Consider the following 22,386-nt stretch of genomic DNA (forward strand, 5'->3'; position numbering starts at 1 on the left):
GCCAGGGGAAGAAACCTTATAAAGTCATATTGAAAAGAAAGCAATTCCAGCCTGGAGTGTATTAATGATCAGATAAACATCATAGCCTTGGAGGTGCATTAGCTTATCAGTTGCAACATGTTCCAGGGCTCATTCGTGCCTAGACAAGTTTTAGGGGAAATATTACAACTATTTAGGATGCTTTATAATTATTCCGAGAATTCTTTGGGTTGTAAACGACCTACTCATCTTTGCTTCTGCAGGGATGTCTAGCGTGTAATTTCCTAAACTAAAGGTAAATGTTATAACGACCTCCACTGAGTAGGTATGTGTGTGTTTGTGTATATGTTTGTGTTTGAGTGTTTTTGTGTATATCTCAGGGTGACCTGGAACTTCCTGTGTAGCCCAAGTTGGCAGTGAATGTACGATCTTCCTGCCTCAACCTCCCAAATGCTAGATTTCAGATGTATACAGCCATACCTTGTCTATCATTCTTCTTTGCAGGGAAAGGATAAAATTAGTTCCCTCTTTAGCTGACTGAAGTTAATTTCTTTGCTGTAGCATTTGAACAAAATGTCTTGGTATTGCCTGATTGATTCCTAATTCTTATCTTACCCTTTTACCTTCATTAAGGATCATTTTTCAGTGTATGCTCAACTTCAGCTGCGGCTGCTCCTACAGAGCACATTTTCCTAGGACATCAGTTTGCCTCTGGCTCTTAGATAGCTTTATTTATCCTGACTGCAACTCTGAGATGAATTTTCTGTGGGAAGCTTTAGTGGCCCTAGAGTACCAGGGTATGTCTTTCCTCTGTATTTACACTAGAGTTGTATGCACTTTTCCTGAAGTATCTGTACTCCTGTATTGCAAATATTTACTTCTTTGTCTGTTTTCTCAACTAAACCTGTATCTTCTTGAAGATGACACCAATGCCTTTCCCACTATAGGAGCTTTGATACTAGCCTAAAAAGATTAACGTGGAAAGTTCTTCCTCCATATTATAAGGGGAAAAATTAGACACAGTTTGGGGAATACATTTTGATTTGCAAAGGGACTAAAATGGTGAGATACCCAGAATATGGCCCCTTGGCATGCTGAATATTTCAAACTGAAGGAATCTGAGAAAACCACAAAAGTTGGATGGCCTTTCTGACTCTTGCCTGCATGCCTTCTCTGAAGTAGGCCACAAGGCCTCCATGTTTCCCACTAATATACAGAGGAAAGGAACATTGGCATCTTCGAAGATGTTGCGTGACAGAGACAAATCTGAATGAAGAGGTTTAACTGAATATCTCCTACTTTGTTCCCATGAGATTGTTCCCTTGTTAGACTAGCATAGACCTCCACAGCTGCCTACTCTTTCTTATAGGCAGTAAAACAGCACATACACTTGGCTTATTCATTTGTAGGACACTTGCTTTATTTTGAAAGATGCTGTGTCATGTAAAACATTAAATGCATTTCTATACTTTCGCTAATCTGTCTGTACTACAGCATCCCAACCCACTCCGCAATCAGTGGAAGACATGACAAGGAGAAGATAACATTTCCCTCTTCCCCTACAGTTATTCTAAGAAAATAATCCATGTTTGAAGCCATGGGAAAATCGAAGGCAAGTCTAATAGGACTTATGTAAATAGTATAATTTTATTTCCCTTATTTAACATATTCCTTCTCACCAGTAGAATGGATTCACTACCTCTACCATTCTTAGGGTACAAGTGGCAAAACAAATTTTGGCTTGACTAGAAATGCTTATACAGTGAAGAAATAGCCCAGAAGCAAAATCAATTTTTCTGTTACTAGAATAAGTTTACAATTTCTTCACTATTTATACACGGAAATGAGACTGGTTGTAATAACGAAATAATTTTCGTTCATCACTGTTTAGCAATTGAAACTGTGGTGTTTTCTGCTATAGAATATCATTCTTTCATGGGGTATGTTGAAGTGAAACCCTGACTGCAGGTTAAAGTGAAGACCAGCTCTTAGGCTGTGTCATCCTTTATTTTCAAATTTTATTTCTAAAATCTAAGCTTTCTTATGTTTCTGTAGCAATCCAGTTGGCTATGGCCCAGAGACCCATAAGAAACACAATTAGCATTTTATATTTATCTATGATTTTTAATATATCAACCACATGTGGTTGTTCAATATTTCTACAGAATGACTCCCGGACTAGTGACAGTCACAGATGCTGCTGTTATATTATTGGAATCAGTATCTGAACAAAAATAAAGTTAATGTGTTTTTTTTTCATAGTTATAATAAAATTCCAGGTAACACACAAATCATGAAAATTGTCTGAGACAACAGATGCGAACAATTACTTTGTATTTCTGCATTTGAAAAAACAGACTCGGGGATTGAATATGCATACCAAGTGGAATTTGTTTCTCTTGTGTTTAAAGGGGTAAGGAAGTGATTGCCGGAAGAAGTGAAACGATGTACAATTATGATGCTGCGGTGTGAAACTGCATTTCAGTGTTACAGAAAGTGTTGCCATATGCTGCTCTATTATCATGGGTAATTATGACTTATTACTGTCATTTAAAATTTCACTTTTATGTATATACATGAATGTGTGAGAACTGCATTGTGTGGTGTAGTCACACATGTGTAAGTGGGTATGTGTATTTGTGCACCCTTTCATGGAGGCCAGAGGAGATGTTTAGAAGTCCTGCTCCATTATCCTTCACTTTATTCCTTTGAGTTTTGGTCTCTCCTTGAACGCTGAGCTAGATTGGTGGCCAGCAAGCCTAAGTGATCTTCTAATCTACTCCCCTCATAGTTCTGGAGCTAACAGTTGTGTGTGTTCATGTCTGATTTCTGTTTTTATATGAATGCTGGAGATTGGAACTCAGATCCTCTTGTTTGCATGGAAAGCACCCTCATACATTGAGTCATCATTTCTCCAACCCCATTGGCATATGTTTTTGCAGCCTGGTCTCATATAGCCTTCCTAAAATCTCATGCTGGCTTCACATGTACTCGGGAAAAGAATATAGCTTTGAACTCCTAATTTTCCTGCTTCTGCCTCCCAAGAGGTGACAATTTAGACGTATGCTGCCATTTCTGGATCTTTTTGTTTCATTTAGAGGGACCTGATTTGCCTTTGAGACCAAGAGGGATGTTTTATAACTTTCCTTAGAATACAGAAATATGTGAGTAGCTGTAGCACAGATAAGAAAAACCCAGAGACAGATACTAGGTATTCTCTGATATTCTGATATTCAGGTCCAAGCTGAAGATCAGAAAAGCAAAGCAACCAGCCACTGATTCTTACCTCTACCTCAGATCAAAATGGCAATCTGCCACCACGAATCCTCAGAATGAGACTGAGCTGAGACCTGTCTCCTCCCATTTTATATTCCTCTCTAGTATTGGGATTAAAGGTATGTGACTCACTAGTACTGGGATTAAAACTGTGAGCTACCACCACCTGGATCTGTTTCTTCACTGATCTTGTGTAGCCCAGAGTGACCTTGAACTCACAGAGATCCATCTACCTCTGTCTCCCAAATCCTAGGATTAAAGGTGTGTGCCACCACTTTCTGGCCTCTAGTGACTTAGTTTGACCGTCTGGTCTTCAGGCAAGTTTTATTTATTGTAGAACTAAAGGAGGTCCACAAGAGTTAATAATAAAGGATAACAAATATTTATTGGGGATCACTCACAATGGAAAGCTGCTTTCGTCACATTCCTTAGAGCAAAGAAATATGTGAGAGGCTTTATTATGATTCTTCTCAACAGCTAAATTATTTGTTGGAGCCATTCTGCATCAGCATTATTTTGTACTGCCCCTTCATGATCAAGCATCAAGGTCTGTCTGTTCTGCTTCTGTAGTTTAGTGTGCTGACAATGGTTCCAGATGCATTTCATCTGGCTGTCAAATATCATGAAGTTAAAGGCAGTAATTTATTACTCTCTATTTTTATTATTAGGAAATGTCTGCAAGGTGTGACATATTACCTAGTTATAAAGAATGTTGTCACATGGTCCATTAATATGAAATGTTATAATAATTAAGGTAACCCAGATATTCTTTTTTTCTTTAATTATTGTCTATTTTAATTGCACATAGAATGTCATAAATGATACATTAGGAGTAACAATTTTACCTTTTAATTTATGTTTTCTGAGGCAGCATCTTACTATGTAGCTCAGGCTGGTTTGGAAGTTCCTATATAGTCTAGGCTGGTCTCAAAATCACAATCTTTCTGTTGTTGATTCCTTCACTCTTTTGACTTCAAAGATAACAGACATAGAGTTTTATGTTAGCCTTTATTTCATTTCACTTTCTTTAGTTTACAAGAATTTTTTTTTTAAAAAATGGTAGAGGTGAGAATTATTAAGTGAAACATGTGTTAGTGAAAGCTGTATTGAGAGTTGGCAATAATTTTTACAGAGACTGACAAGCTAACTTTGTGTGATGGTTAAAATGATCCTCCAGGGTTCGTTGCCTCTGGGGATGATCCTACGTGTGGTCCCTTCTGCACTATAGCTGGTATGTACAAGAGGACATTGTAGAATAGTTGTATGTCACTTCCAAGACTCCCTTATTCCCTACCTTCTCCCTTTCTCTTCCTTTCTGTCTCGTCTTCCCTCAAATAATGTTCTCTGGAGAAAATTGGCTGCTGTGCTGTGAGGAGAGGGTAGCACAGAGAGGGACTAAGTCTGGACAACAAGCAGTGAAGAATTGAGGCTGATGTAAGAGTCACAGGAGAGAGAACCTAGGAGCAGGTCTTCCATCCCAGCTAAGCTTTCAGATGAATATCACCCACTCCTTCATCTGAGCTACAACTCTCCACAACCCACCTTGAGATTCCTGATCTGCAGATAGTGGGAGATGATAAATATCTGTTGATTTAAGTTACTACCTTTTTAAAGCAATCGGTTTCACTGGTGTAGATTACCTATACAAAAGTGATCAGGAAGCTCACATACTTTTGTACACAACTTCATGCTTGTCTACATGAATACGCTAGTACATTTGCAAACACACAAAACTTTTTCTTCATGATAAGATGTATGCAAAGATCTAAAGAGCTAATTTCATTGTAAATGTGTGTGTGTGCGCGTGTGCGGGTGTGCGCGCATGCGCGAGAGTGTGTATGTGTGTGTTAGTAGCTCAAAAAGTAGATGCCATGGAACATGGATGGTATAATGAGCTCTGTTGCTGTTGCTGTTTTTTGGTGTATTTATGGGGTTAGACTACTTGCCAGTCCATCTCCTGTCTGAAGAAATGGAATGAATTATTATATCACTGTGACAGCTTCTTTCCTCATTGCCATCCCCTTTAATAGTGGAAGGATTTGCCCTGCTTCACAGAGCAGGTGATATAGTCTACCATGTCAGGGAAGTCATGGAAACTGGAGCATGGGTTAGAGAGCAGGAACTTTTTTGAGGAAAGCCGGCCTATAACCTTTGAACCCCATCCCTATGTCTGCTGACTATGCTGCATGTCTGAAAGGTTATACTATCTTACAGTAGAGCACCAGGTAGGGACCAAGAGCGTACATATACAAGTGCATTGGGAACATTCCACATCAGATTCTAATGATGACTCAGATGGATGAAGCATTATTTGGGTGGAGCATTCAGGTAGGATATAGAGTTATCTTCTTTAAAATGGTTATGTTAATTGAAACCTGGTAACCATTCTTTTATGTTGTACTGTTTTTTAAGATATTGGCTAAAGGTGTATTTGTTTTGAAGGCTACCAGATCAAAATATAATTAATTATGCCACCTAAAGTAACTTGAATTTTTCCTCTTAGACTTGGAGCCGGAAATGTGGGATGAAGTTGTCTGCAGGGTGTGACTTCACTAAAGACTATTCTTTGCCAGTTTTGGATGGCTCCAAGCCTCCTCTGATTCTTTACAGCACAAATATTATCATGTGTGTCAGATGACCTTCCTTTCTTTGATAGTGATACCTGCTATTGCATTAGAGATTCCGGATAAAGTATAAAGTCATCTCACTCTCTTTACCTTAATTACATCTGCAATGATGTTTTATTCTTTAGGGAAGGTTACCTTAACAAGCTCTGATGGTTAAAACTTGAACATGTCTCTTAGTGGATCTTACATAATTCACTATATAAAGTAGGTATGGAATTCCTTCATATGCTGTGGTTGCTCATTCCATAGGGACAGGAACAGTCTTCTGGCTGAGTCATCAACAGAGCTGAAGCAGTGAGATTGTAGTAGCAACAACAAAAGTAATGAAATAATGAAAAAGATTTTAAATTTATGAGACCTTTCAATCCACAGTTCACAGACGCAATAAAGGAGGCAAATCCACACTTATTAATGTAAGAAAGTCAGTAATAGTCAGTAATATACTGACGGGATAAACCCTGGAAACAAACTGAAGTAGATAAGGAGCAAAACACATGTATCTGCCAACCTTTATGAATCTTTGCTTCTCGTGTGGACAAAGAACTTCTCTTCCTTAATTTCAAGTTAAAAAAAATAAATAGATCAAAGCAAAATACGAAATCATGGTAAAATATTCTAGAGAACTGGGAAGTGAGTGGGATCGGGGTGCATGGTATGAAACTCCCAAATAATCAATAATGTTGAATGAAAACATTAGATATATTTAATTATGTAACCTATGTAATTAGATATATTTAAACCAATATAAACCACCAACCTGCACACCTTAGAGATTTTGGATGGGAATCAAGATAAAAAAACATAGCATATGTTTTATGATGCCTGGGATAGACAAATCTGATCACAGTTTAGCCACCTGTCATTCAAAATGTCGCATACATTTTCTTTTGAGAATGAATACACTTATAATTATATAAAGTCTAAAATATTTTATTATATTTTTTGATCTTATGATAATACAGTCAGATAGATATGGTTTTCACCATTGCAGAAGAGTCTTTCTATCCCTAGCTTCAAAGTCTCTTCCCATCCCTGTGTTAGTATCCCTTTGCCATGATATTTTGACATTCAGTCTATAGGAGATGAATTAATTTCTCAGCCTTTTGAGTCCAGAATGACCCAGTGTTTTGCTTTGAGCAATAAAATGAAGTAGAAATGACATTTTTACTATTTCATGAAGAGATGTTACAGCTTCAATACTGATCTTCTTCAAATTCTGGGCCGTTTACCATAAGGAGGCTTAACTATTCTGAAATAGTTCTATTGTATAATATATATGAGAATTTCTTGTACATAGTCAGGTAAAGAAATAAAGATCAAGGTATTAGTTCATTTTCACTCTTTTGAGGATCATAAAAGATATAGAATTGGTCTAGTCTAGGAAAGAAAAAGAACATTAAACTTTTTACTAGCTTATATTAATTTCAGATAATAATGGGTTTTGTTATGATATTTTAATACATATATTAGCATATGCTAACCATACTCATTTCCCTCATTACCCTCCTGTGTCTTCCCTCCTCATTCCTGCTGGCCCTCAAAATCTCTCTTTCATGTTGAGGAACACCATTTTTTTTTAAATTTTCTTATTTTTTTTCATTTAGTTTACATACCAACCACAGTCCCCCCTCCCCGTCCTTCTATTCCTTCTTTCAACCCACCCCCATTTGTTGTAGGTGCTCATTTGTTTGTTCCTGGTTGCTCAGCCATGAAATAATCAAAATAATAACACAGAAACTGTCTTGATTAAATCACGACTTGGCCTATTAGCTTTAACTTCTTACTGGCTAGCTCTTACATCTTAATTTAACCCATTTCTATTAATCTGTATTTTACCCTGAGGCTTGTGGCCTACCAGCAAGGTACCAGCTGGCTGCTTATGTCTTTCCCTTCTGGTGACTACATGGCATCTCACTGACTCCGCCTTCTTTCTCCTGGTGAATGTTTAGTTTTCCCTGCCTACCTCTATTTTGCCCTGTGCAGGTTTAAGGCAGTTGCTTTATTAACCAATAGTATTCCCAGCACACAGAGGGGAATCCCACATTACCCATTCATTCTTCCTCCATCTCTGTTCAGAGAAACCTCCCCTGGTAATTAACCCAGCATGGCACACCCAATTGAAGCAGGATCAAGCTCCTCCCCTGCATCAAGGTTGGGAAAAAGAAAGCCACCTTGGGGATTGGGTTCTCACAAGCCAGCTCAAGTGCCAGGAACAGGTCCTGATACCACTGCTAGGAGCCTGACAAAGAGACCAAGCTACACAACTGTCACACACACGCAGAGGGCCTGGGTGGGTATTGGTCCAGAGTCTGTGAGCTCCCTTGAACTCAGGTCAGCTGGAGGAAGACCATTTTTGAAGTAGACGATTAGCAAATTAGCTGCCAAAATAGCTGTGGTTTCTGTTAAGAATCTTGACTTTTCTACACCAGTCATAAAAATAGTGAATAATTTACAAGTCAGTATGTTTTTTATATGTAAGTATGATATTGCCAATAAACTTAGCAGAAAGTTTATGAATCATGGTGACTTGTTATCACATTGAAGTACATGTTTCATTCTCTTTTAGTATACATTGCTTTAGCTATTAGTTCAAGTTTGAAAACTATAGAGTTGCATTTACTGTAAAAGACGAGTGTTTTATTTTTGTTCAAAAACTATCTTTTTTTCATTTCTATTCCTACTTTAGATTTTGAAATACAGTAACAACCCTGCAGGGCTGTGAGTCACTGTTGTTTTAACATAGGCTCCTCATCAAAGGGGAGATTGTTTATAATAAAGAACCAGAGTAGCTTTGTGGCAGATTATATGTATTAAGGTTCCCCAGTTCATTGCCCTTCCTTCTAACCTTATTTTTCCCTTATGAATTTGCAGTTCTTGCTAAATGAGCAGAATGTCTTGACTTTTTTGGCCCTATCATTTGCAGATATGATGTGAGGTTTGGGGATTAAAAAGTGCTTGTTCACAATGATTTTGCTCTTGAACCTTAGTACTTCCCACTGGGACATGTCTGGGCTTGCCTTCTGGAGGACAGATACATGAAGACCAAAGTCAGGTTCTCCTCCAAAAGATAATTCACTAACTTCAGATGCACAAGTGTGCCCAGAAAAAAATGAAGCAGGTATATCTCTGCTCTATATCACATATGTAGTTTCCAAACTGTTAGAATTTATTGAGTAACAATAAATCCGCAAGGCATGTCATGTCATTTGACAGCAATTTTTCAAGCAGTCTCCATTCCCTTTATAAATGGTTAAAGCAAACACAGTTGCTTACAGATCTTACCTCCTAAGGCTACCTCTGAGTCCACACATGTCATATCACACACTAGCTGTATCTATGTAGCTGTATCCATGTAGGCTATAGGATGACTGCAGAGGATGAAAGAGGCCAAAGAAGAATTTAGACAACTCAAAATGGGCTTAAGTGATAGTCAGAAAGAGGAAGCTCATAGGAAGTACAAAAAGCCTTTGCGGAGCTCAGATGTCTAGCTTTGATGGAAATCTGCAAGAGCCATTGTTGCAGTGTGAAGCTACGGAATCATAGACTTGAAGTGAATCTCATGGAGGAGAGATATGTAAGGAAGGTGAAGGACCATGAAGGATGTCTAAATGAAAGACAGGACCAAGTGGAGATGAATGAAGAAGTGACTGAACCAACAGTAATTTGAGTAGATTGTATCAGCTATGGGTACTCAGGTGAAATGAAGTTGTTGGGACAATTAGGGGTTGTCTGCCTGTGGTTACCTTGAGATCCACGTTAGGTAGTCAGATGACAGGTTTCTGGGGGTCTCTGTCATCACAATGTTAGGTTTCTTACCCTCTTTTTGAGGTCTGCTATAATCAATAAATTCTCAAGCCTGGGGTTCCTCATTTGATTTTAATATGTTCATGTGTTCACAAGGTCCTCATCTGTTTTGACAAATATTTATGATGGTGCATCATTATGCTTTAGGAGCAAGTATCTACTTCATGGAGAGTGTTGATCAGATGACAATGTTTATGTGAAAAACAAGGTGCAGACACATCTTGACTCAAATGGAGCCAGGTGCTGCTTGTTGAATGATGTCTCTATGGGCAAGGCACAGCCTGAAAACTCACCATTTTATAGGAGGCGAAATAACATGGGGCAGGGTATACTCTGGTCCCAACATGTGTACACCTGAGAGGTAGGGCTGGTTGCAAGGGTAGTTTTTTAGTATCATAACTGTGACTACGGGGAACTTACAGTGTTTAGTGAGAGACCAAAGATAACTTGAGGGATGCTTCTTTTTCTTAGATTTAGATGGTTTAACTACCAGATTCCAGAGGCCTTATAACTTGGCTAATGATAGGAGTATAATTGTCGTCTTAATGGCGAGGATCAAGAGGGCATGTGTCTTAGGGTCATACTACATGCTTCAGGTACAAGAAGTATTAGGCCAAATGCAGAATATTCATTAGCAGGGGACACACACCTACTTGTGCAATTTTATTTTTCCTAATGGAATGCAGTAAATACAGTTTATAATAAATTCCAGTGGACTTCAGGGGGAAAAAAGCTATAAGTAACATTTTATAATGTCTCATTTATACTGAGTCCTTGTTAGGTCAAAAGGATTTAAAAGGCTTTCAGCTTTCACAAGTTTTCTTGGTTCATAAATTGCTCACAGGTAATCTTTTTTTGGATGATTTCTATTCAATATATGATCATATTTTTATGTTCTCTAGAATATTTTGGAAAGTAAAATTAATTATACTATTTTTCTTTCTTTTTAGCTTTTCAATCATTTTGCTAGAATTTTTAAACTTTCTGCATTACAAAAGTACTCTGCAATTTTTCATCTACTTTAATAATGGTATTATTTAAAATTCACCATCAGCATAGTGTTTACTGATTGTGTGTTTGATTTTATAAATAACAGAATTTAATCATTTCTGATTTTTTCCATTGTTTATCCAAGTCTTCAGATATCATTGCAGAAATACATTTCATGTATTCATTTCTTGTATTTTGCTTATGAAAGATTTCCAGAAATGGAACACTGGCTCAAATGTTATGAGTACTTTAGAGATTTAAAAATTCTGGAAAATACTGGTCCTGGTGGTGCTTGCCTTTAAACCGAGCACTGGGCAGAGGGTTGGGGAAAGCAGGTGTATCTCTGAGCTTAAGGTCAGCCTATTCCAGGACAGTCAAGGCTACAGAGAGAAACCCTGTCTTGAAAAACAAATATAGAAAAACAAAATAAAACACCTAAAACTGAAACAGAACAAAACTTCTTGTCAGAGTGAGACTATTCCTGAGAAGACTGTGCTGCCTCCTTCAATTCAGTGATCTCACATCTCACACCAAACAGCCACACTGAATCTAGTCTTTAAAACATTTGGTCGTGTACATATGTCATGCATTTTACAAAGCCTAGTAGTGTAAAATTAGGAAGACTATAACCATTTTAAATTGTAAAAGAGTGAATTCTCAGATTGAAGGCCATCAAAATAATTTTGAATTTACAAATTCAAAATTTGTGTTAGGATGCTAGCAACTAGGGTGTTCTTTCCCTTCCTGCATGCTTCTCCCAGAACTCAGAAGAAGAAGCTGTAGTGGGACTGGATTTCCAGCAGAGCTTCTGTCTGGAGGCTTTAACTTTTGGTCCCCTGAGTACATCCCAGCAATGAAAAGAAATGGGATGACGGGTGTGGTGGAGACAGCAGCGCTGGTCCCAAGGGCATGTCTTTAAATGTTTACAGTGCAGCTAAGGGTGTCATCTCCTTGTTATAGTGTTTCAAAAGATGAAAATGAAGATTCCATGTTGTTTGTTTGTTTTCTTTTGTTTGGGATATTTTGCGTGTAATTTTTTTGTTTGTTTTTCTTTTTGGCCCAACAATAGGGAGTTAGTCCCTTAGTGGATCTCACAGATAAGGTACACAACAGGTCAGTGCCCTGCTTGCAGGCTCAGGCATTGTGCGAGTAGATACAATAGCCTCCCGCACTCATATAGTTTTATTCTGTTTTGTTTTGGTTTTTGTTTCTTAGAGAAAGAAAGACAATGCAGTTCTATTAGTAAGGAGAGGTGTCTGGCAGGAGCTGGGGAAGGGGAAAGAATATCACCAAAATATGTTCTATGTCTCTATCTAAATCCGTCACCAGATGAAGGTTCTATGGTAATATGCAAGATATTCATCAGTGTGGCTATAGGACAAGGCCAGTTCAGGCACCCTTTCCTCTGTTGCTCAAGGAACAAGCTGGGGACATCTCCTTGGACACCTGGGAACCACTCTAGAGTCAAGTCTTTTGCCAACCCTAAAAAGGCTCCCTTAATTAAGATATATACTTCCCTTCTCCCACATCTACCCCTCCTTCATCCCAACCATCCCATTCCCTCAAGCTCTCCCCATTCTCCCCTACTCCCTTCTCTCCCCCCATCTCCCCTTATCCCTACCTCACCCCCACCATGTGCTCCCAACCCCTGTCTGGCAATTTTGTCAACATCCAATATCCAGGAGGATAACTATTTTTTTCTTTAGGTTCACCTTCTTATTTAGCTTCTCTAGGATCACGAATTATAGGCTCAATGTCCTTTATTAATGGCTAGAATCCACTTATGAGTGAGTACATGCCATATTCCTCTTTTTGTGTCTGGGTTAGCTCACTCAGTAAAGCGTTTTCTATTTCCATCCATTTGCATGCAAAATTCAAGATGTCATTGTTTTTTTACCGCTGAGTAAAACCCTAATGTGTATATGTTTCACACCTTTTTTAATCATTCTTCTATTGAGGGGCACCTAGGTTGTTTCCAGGTTCTGGCTATTACAAAGAATGCAGCTATGAACATAGTTGAACAAATGCTTTTGTAGTATAATAGGGCATCTCTTGGGTATATTCCCAAGAGTGAAATTGCTGGGTCCTGAGGGAGGTCAATTCCCAATTTCCTGAGAAACCGCCACACTGATTTCCAAAGTAGTTGCACAAGTTTGCATTCCCACCAACAATGGATGAGTGTTCCCCTTACTCCACATCCTCTCCAGCATAGGCTATCATAGGTGTTTTTGATTTTAGCCATTCCGACAGGTGTAAGATGGTATCTCAGAGTTGTTTTGATTTGCATTTCCCTGATCACTAAGGAGGTTGAGCATGACCTTAAGTGTCTTTTGGCCATTTGAAGTTCTTCTGTTGAGAATTCTCTGTTCAGTTCAGTGCCCCATTTTTAAATTGGGTTAATTAGAATTTTAAAGTCTAGTTTCTTGAGTTCTTTATATATTTTGGAGATCAGACCTTTGTCTGATATGAGGTTGGTAAAGATCTTCTCCCAGTCAGTAGGAGATAGAGACAGAGTTGCACATTGGAGCACTGGACTGAGCTCCCAAGGTCCTAATGAGGAGCAGAAGGAGGGAGAACATGAGCAAGGAAATTGGGACCACGAGGGGTGCATTCACCCACTGAGATGGTGGGATAGATCTAATGGAAGATCACCAAGGCCAGTTGGAATGAGACTGATGGAGCATGTGATCAAACCGGACTCTCTGAATGTGGCTGATGGTGGAGACTGACTGAGAAGCCAAGGTCAATGGCACTGGGCTTTGATTCTACTGCATGGACGGACTTTGTGGGAGCCTTGTCTGTTTGGATACTCACCTCCCTGGACCTGGGGGGAGCGGGGAGGACCTTGGACTTCCCATAGGTTAGGGAATCCTTACTGCTCTTTGGCCTGGAGAAAGGGGGAGGGGGAATATGGAGAGGGGAAAGGAGGGAAATGGGAGGAGGTGGAAATTTTTAATAAAAAAAAATTTTAAAAAATGTTCTATGAAAACAAATTGAAAGGGAATGAAAGCTTTTAGGAAAGAGTCAATTTTGAGAGACTATGATCAGGGACCACAGCTTGAGGTTATCCCAGGTTCTATGCTCCAACATGAAAGCTGACTTACGAAGCTTCATAGCTTAGAGAACAGTGAAAAGCATGAATCAAGACCCGCTTAAAACACATCAGAAAAGTTGTTACAGGAAAAGGCAGGAAGCCTCTCTATAGGTTCAGATGCTGCCTGATATCACACAGCCTTTGGGTTGATGGAGGCTGATAGTCTGCTAATTAATAGAGTCTAAAGGATTTTGTCTCTCACAGGATATTAGTTCCAACTCAGAGGTGGGCAAGGCATAGTTATCCAGGGGATCAAAGCCAACTGTAAATAGAGGAAGCCGTCTCTGGACCTGTAGCACTCCAGTCTCTATGCATCCCTACTCTTCCTGTCCGCCTTTGCAGATAGCTGTTTTTGTTTTTCCGGGAATTCTTGCATATCTCCTCCTCCTGGCCAAGCGTCACATGTTTTGCATGTGGGAGAACACATTATTTATCAAATACTTTAAGTTTCCTCATAACTACAAAGCTCATGTCTTGGATCTGATATAGATAGGTTGTGAGAGGGACAGCAGGACAGCAGTCTTAAGGAGAGAGGAATACTTGGTAAAGGCTGTTAAGAAAGAAACTTCTTGTTTGTGACAAAGCTGTCAGTCACCATGGTCTGGATCTGACTTTTTAAAATGATTCCTTTATCTGACACAACATTTATAATACCTAAAATTAAATAATCAGGAACACAGTCTGGCTTAATGAATTGAAGGTATAAGATGACTAAAAATATATTTTAAATAACCAAGCTTTATATAAAATTGGATTGATTATTGTAACATGAGGGCCAGCTTGTTGGGGTATCTGTTCCCCACAGTACCCCACAGCTGGCAAACCCCAAAGAAAATCACACACAGGACTCTATAAGATTATAAACTGATTGGCCCACTAGGTCAGGCTACTTATTAGTTCTTATGACTTATCTTAACCCATTATTCTGATCTATGTTAGCACATGGCTCCGTACCTTTTTCAGCTGGGCCAGTTATATGCTGCCTCTTCGGTGGTCTGAGCACAAGTGGCAGAGGAACCTTCCTTCTTCACAGAATTCTCATGTTCTCATTGCATCACCTCTACTTCCTGTCTGGTTTTCCCACCTATACTGCCTGCCTGGCCAATCAGCGTTTTATTAAAATGTGATTGACAGAATACAGACAATTCTCCCACATCAGATTATTTCTTCCTTCACTTATAACTATTTAAGATAGTAGTCATTGTGAAATATTGTACTTATATTTAAACAATTAGAAATGGGACTTGGGCAGGAGTCATCATACTATTTTAATTAACAGAAAAAACAAATATTGTTTAGTCACTGTTTAAATTCAAGGCTAGTTGTAGTATAGGACAGATTAGATTCTAATTTAATCAAGAAACACAAGTACTTAAGGCAAAGAAACCCTCACAAATGTTGTTATTAGAGGTTAATACCTTTTTTATAATTTGTTTAAGAAGAAGTAACCCAAAACTTTGGTTACCACTAGCTAGAACAAATGAAATTAAAATTTATTAAACACTAGTTTTTAATAAGGCTCGAGGTAAGCAAACAGTTACAACAAAAGTGATGACTGAATGGTTGGACCTAATAGATCTTTATTTGTAACTTCAAAATTAAAAATTAAACAGTAAAATAGAAAAAGAAGATGGAGATAGTGAGACACAGGGTAAACAGTCAGAGATTCAGAACATGACATGCTTTGCTAGATTCCACCTCTATCCCTTATGAACTCTGTCATCTTGACAAGGTACATGAACATTCTTAGCCTTAAGTTTTTTGTTTGTTTCCTTTTTATAAAAAACAGCTAAACATTACCTCATGGTGAAATTGATAAAAGAAATATATTGATTGGATGCAGTAAATAAAAGCACAGTAGAACTTGTGATATTACTAGGAGGCACAACCCCACAGCAAACTCCCTGGTTCTTTGGTTCATACAATCTTTGCTCTCCCTCTTCTGCAATGTTCCCTGAGTCATAGGTATGAGAGTATTTTGTAGTTGTACCCATTGGAACTGAATCAATAGTTCTGTATATTGATTGGTTGTACTTTTCTGTTGTTTTCTCAATCTGTTGCAAAGAGAAATTTCCTTGATGACTGATAAAGACTATACTTTACTGTGTTTAAGAACAAATGCTTATAAATTTGTTGTTAGGAATTTTGCTGGTTTATTAAATTAGTGGTTGTAGATTCCTCTTCAAAAACCATGAGTTCAAAAGCTCTTATAGTTAGCCAGGTTTCCAGTACCAAGCATGTCACACCACATGTTGACTGAGTATTAAGTCCAGTTGGAGAACTGTTGTTCAGCACCAAGTTATGTGTGCCACTACTGCAACTTTAGGTTACTGTGTTATGCTGGTCATTGATGTGATTCATAAGGCATCATACCTGAGTAGGATTGCTGCTTCCTTCCCTCATTTGAATGCTTTAGTGGTGCCTTCTAGTACCATAGAAACTAGTTTTCAGGGAAGGAGCATTAAGGTAAGTTCCAGGCACCTCTGGGCCTTATTTCCGGAGGTGTGCAGTTTCATCAGCAATAGGAACTTAAATACCCACACTTTGGTGATAACCATGGGCAGCAACAATAGGCTGTATATTTTGGTAGCCTCTCAGACAGCTCTGACAAACAATTCAAATGAGGGCTTCTCTTAGTTGGTATCTGAGTTTTTACTAGGTATTCTTTGACTCATGAAGGAAGCACTATCAGTCCAGATGAGAAAGTTCATTAAAATTATGTATGTATATTTATAGACTATTTTACATGCATTATTGGTTCCTTTTAAGTAAGAATGTAATAGTATGATTGCTTGTGGTTTTTTTCCAGACATTCTTATTGTTGTTTTACTCACCTCCCTCTTTCTAGAATTCTTCTGTCTTCCTTCCTTAAGGAGCCCCCCTTTCCTATTTCCTTGATCATGTCATTTGTGTCCTGGTATCGCCCCCACTATCATTCTCCAATACCCAATCCCGGCAATGGTCCAGCTTTACTTTCCTTGTTTCTCTAGTTATCACAGGCTGTGACTTCACATATAAAGATTTAGAGAAGAGAAGAAAATGTATGTTGTCTCCCCAATAAGAGAGAACATATGATATTTGTTTTTCTGGTTGTGGGTTACCTCTTTCAATATGTTTTATTCTAGCTCCATCAATTTATCTGCAAAATTCATGATTTCATTTTTCCAACAGCTGTAATATTCCATAATGTATATGTATCATATTTTCATTACCTATGTGTCAGTTATAGGACATTTAGGTCGCTTCTATTTCCTAGCTATTGTAAATAGAGCAGCAATGAATATGGCTCAGGAAGCATCTGTAGAGTATGATGCCCTATCATGTCAACAACATGACTGCCTATACATGAGTTTTGCACAGATGAAACCAATGATCATCTCAAACTGGATGGGAAAAAACACCAAAGGCCTCAACCCTACACAAAGAGCTGTAGGCAAATGAGAAAAGCTGTGAGGAGGAGAGGTAGTCTTTCCCCGGGAAGAGCACACCAGTGGGTTGTCCAATGCCAAACAGTGAGCTCTGAAAACATACACACAAGTAACGCTATATGAACCGAGCAAGGTATATTTAGGAATATTTAAATTTATTGTATACATATAAACGTATGATAATAAATAGTAAAATAAGAGATTATGGATTTGAAGGAGAGTGGGGAGGGGCACATAGGAGGGGTTGGAAATAGAATGAGAAGAGAGAAATTTAGTAATTAAATTATAATCTAAAAATAAAGAGATCATAGTATAAATGTAACTAATAATAATGGTAGATATGAAAGAAAATGATGTTGTGCAGGGCATTTTGTGAGGGCTTAGAGATGGGGTCAGTAAAATATGAAGCAATAGAAAGTAAAGAATAAAGAGGAATTTAGGGAGATAATCAAGATAAGAACTAAGTGATAATTTTTAAAAACAATAATGCAAAAATAAGTATTTTCCCACTGACCTCTAGGATAAGTCACACCTCACTGGCCAAATTTAAATAATAGGTTGTATCATAACTTTTTCCTTCTGGTAGCATGACTCTTGTTGGAAGCTGTAGGTCTGCAGCCATATCTAAGGAATTTATTGGGATTCTTCTAATGGTATCTAGAAGAAAGATACATTTTGATTTGTGAATCTGGATAGCTGGATATCGGGATATGGCTAGAGCCAAGACTTAACTTCAAGAGAGATTCTGCCTCTATTCCTAGGAGAGCAGAGAACAATACAGTCGTTTCAGACCGATCATGATTAAGAGACAAAAAGAAAGCTTTGTGGTTAACAATTAGCTGAAAATTGATAGTGAGGTGGATTTTAATGAAGACTCAAATGACTTGACTTTCTCCTTGTCAATACAGCAAGTCTAGACATTTTATATTTACAAGAAAAGCAATGTAGAGCACAGGCTGATTTGCAATGCCACGTTTGATTAATTTGTGCCATTATTAGGATTGTCAGTGATTCCCAGAGCTGAATTTATAGTGCAGGGTTGTACATTGATTATTGAGATAGGAACATTGATAGTGTCAGTTTGCTACAGGCAAATAATTCCGACTCAGTACAGAAAGGTAGAGTTTGAGATTCTGTAAAACTATTTTAATAAAACCCCTTATTAAAACTAGCTCTCTTTAAATGGCCTATCATTATTAGAAAAGGAACCTTGGTGATCCCTAAGAGGAGTTTTCTACTAATGAGAATTAATGTGAAAATTAGAGAACTCACTTAGAGTCGGAAGCAGCCAAGGGAAAAGGGTTTAAGAGTCTGAATGAGGTTGGTCGACAGTGTTCCAAAATTGGACTTGCTCTTTGTGAGAAATGCCATTAGCCCAAATGGAGGATTAGCAGAGAATTATGAAGAAGCAAATGAAGCAGTTCTTATTAAAATGCAGTTGTTTCAGATGGAGTAAAAATGAGCAAAATACACTGCGCTACCTATTGGTAAAATTAAATTAGAAGGAGCCACGAGATTTTGTTTGGCTTATTTTTTTTTTCTGTATTATGTGAAGTGCTTTCCCCAAAAGGAAATGCTCATGATCCTTATTAATGGTGCACAGGAACTAAAAGAACCATATGCTTGCCGAGACGGAAGGATATTTCATTTGTTTTCCTACCTTACCACAGCCCTCTGTTGTGTACATTTAGCCTAGTGAAACATGAGCAAATATCTATTCACCTAACAATAAGAACTTATGGGAACTAAGAACAGATGAAAGTAATGGTTTAACTGAAGGCCACTTTGGTAACCAGTGAGGTTCCTGGGGTTACTTATGGGAGTGTGAGTGAGGGGATACTTACAGAAACAATGACATTTGGAAGACAGTGACAACACTGAAATACCAACCTCAGCCTTAAAGAGAATCCATGAAAGATGCTCCCTGAAATCTCCCTTTCCAATTTGCAGTAGTTGCACAGGTCAGATAGTGTCCTCTGTCTGCACTGTTTACTGCTTCTGTAATTCTGAGGAATGGCCTTGTGAATCTTGTCAATTTCAGAAACTTTCTGAGAACTTCTTGTGAATTGTATATCTCTTGAGTCTCAATATATTGTTTCTCTTTCCAGAAGGACATGTTGAAATTCAGAGGAAATCACTGTACAACATCTTAAATCATGCAGATTCTGTGCTAGAATGCAGCCCAGGGGCACAGCAGACCCTAGCATCAGCGTTAGCTTTTTCCGGTGACACTGAATATTAGGAAGTTCTTCTATGAAGCTAGAAGAATCATTGTTACACCTATCTTCCATTTACTATGGGAAGGAGTAGAATCAATTGTCTATTACTTATTGATCTCAAAAAATTTGGTCTTACCATATAATAATCTTCCCTAACGGACCCCAAAACTAAAGAGAAGCAGACAGATCCATGATGATTCAGAGTATCATTTACTGGGAACACAGACTCTGGGTGGTAACAAGACTCACTGAGTTCTGGAAGTCTGGATCAGAAAGAGGGATGTATTTGTGAAATACAACAAAAGTGGCAATACCATGAATGAAATGACCTTTTTTACATTAAGATAGTATTGAAGAGTCAGGGCTTCCCATTGAGCGGTTTCTAATTCATTTTTTATATTATATTTTTGAGACAGGATTTTCCGCATACCTTTGGAACCTGTCCTGGAATGGGCTCTGAATACCAGTTTGGCCTTCAACTCATAGAAATCCACCTGCCTTGGAATTAAAAGGCATACAACACCACTGCTCGGCCCCAGTTTCTATCTAGTCCTAAAGCTCTACCGTACACTCTAAAGATTGTACATAGTTGTGGTTTACTGAGAAATTGTGAGAAAAATCAGTTCAGTTGCTCTAGGCAGCACAGTGATTGTGACTCAAGATAGCTGCACTCATGTCAAGCTTTATCCACATATTCACTTTCCTCTGGACTAGTAGTGAAGAGCGCAGCACAGTGACTTTGTCCATGAGATCTCTCATGTGCTCAGTGATTATTAATATTTTTGAAGTTCTAAGCAAAATCCCCAAATTTAAATCTTTGTTTGATTTGTTTAGCTAAAGATATAACTTGAGATAGAAATCCTTTTATTGTTTTGAGAGTAGAGTTTTGAAAAATGCAGAGTAGGGCCCAGGATATTTAGGGAATGAAAAGGAAATGAGGAAAATAAACTTAATAAAGAAATATGATTTTTGGTTATTATTAATATTTTTAGATATTAGTTATATCTAAAAGATGGATATTGGGGTTATTTAATTAAGGAAAGAAGAAACGAACAATTATTGTTCATACCCATAGTGATGAGCAGATTGGCTGTAAGAAAACTGTGGTTTTTTTTATATTTAACTACAGGTTTTGTAGGATAAAAGCCCAGTGGAAAACCACTCTATCCCTGGCCTGTTCCTAAATCAGGGACTTGGAAATCCTTACTCCTATGACTCAGGCTTAATGGCCAACCAATACTTCTAGCTCACCGATGCTGCTCCACTAACTCACTGTACATGTTCCAAAGAGCCTACAAATACCTGTCCCTCCACCCAGACCATTGCTGTCTCTGTTCCCACTCAGGTGCAGGGCCCACTCTGTGTTTCTCCCTCATAAATTTCTTATGTGAGGTTTGCTTTGAATTGTGGCTTTATGGTATTTTTTTTTTTGCTCTTGATTGCCAAGATACCCTTGTGCCAGAGGCTTTCTTTTTGTTTTGTATTCTAGGACTGCTCATTGAAACAAAGATTCTTAGCTAAAATCTGTTATATAGTAGCTTTGTGAAATGGTTGGTGCCCCGTGACACCAAATGAGGGCAGATTGAGCCTACATAAAATTCTAGGTTCTATGTGAAGAGGGTGAGAAAATGAGACATACTAAAAAGTCCATGACTGTTGTTGGGAAACTGCTGGTTAGTTTCCGGCTGCTCAGTCCCAAAAGAATCACATAGAAACCATATTATTTAAATCACTGCTTGGTCCATTAGCTCTAGCTCCTTATTGGCTAATTCTTACAAATTAACTTAACCCATCTCTATTAATCTATGTATCACCACGAGGTCATAGCCAACCAGCAAAGTTTCAGCGCATCTGTCTCCAGTGGTGGCTCCATGACTTCTCTATGTCTCTGTCCTCTTTTTCCCAGTATTCAGCCTAACTTTACCTGCATAACTAAGTTCTACCTTTGCCATAGGTCCAAAGCAGTTTCTTTACTAATCAATGGTAATCATAACATACAAAGTGAAACCCCACATCACCACCTCTTTTCTGTTTAGATAAAAAGGAAGGTTTTAACTTTAACACAGAAAATTACAAATAACAAAACAGGTATCAAGCAAGAATTACAGTTGCAATATTTATATCTACATTACCTTTTATCATAACTAAGGAAAACTATAACTATAATTATAAATTCTTCAACTCCATCAAAGATTCCAAAAGGATATAATATTGCCTAAGAAAACAGGAAGTACATTGTAAGCAACTTCCGCAACTCTAGAATTGACAGAGACATCTCACTGCCTGGACAGTCACCCAAAGTTTTTCTGCATCATTGGGGTATCTATCTTCAGCTTACAGACCCATAGTACCCAGCAAACTTTTCCATGAAGCAGGAAATTTCAAAAACAGTTCTGCCAATATTGGCAGTTTGCCAGTCACTTCCTTCTGTGGCCTGCAGAATGTCTGGCAGACTCTTTCATGAAGCAGGAATCCCGAAGGATTGTCTTACCTTTAGGCATGTTCAACAGTCATTTCTCTGTGGGTCCTGCTTTCATAAAGCACGACATTAAGCAGTCCAGGCAAGAACAGTTTTTTACCCAATTACCTAACTAACTCCATAAGGAGCTTCTTCTATTCCCATCTTCCTCTCAAAGTGATTGGTGCTGCCAGGAACTGACGTGTCTCAATGTCATGAAAAGTCCTATGTTCTTAAAACATTTAAATTCCATATTTCATAGGTCTTTAAAAGGTTTCAAGAACACCTATATAATTGAAATATATCTCTATATTATCTAGAGAACGTAACTAACATGAGGAGAAGCTTGACTATTATAGATGATTATCTACTAACCTATATTTCTTAATTATACATTGCATTTTTAAATGAGCATAAACAAGCATAATACCTTAGTCAAGATCAGAAATATATATACTCAGTATAACAAAATTGACCTAAAATTTCTATCAATAAACTAGATCCATATCAA

The sequence above is a fragment of the Myodes glareolus genome, chromosome 17 (assembly GCF_982192425.1).
Source record: "Myodes glareolus chromosome 17, mMyoGla1.1, whole genome shotgun sequence".
Taxonomy (NCBI): Eukaryota; Metazoa; Chordata; class Mammalia; order Rodentia; family Cricetidae; genus Myodes; species Myodes glareolus.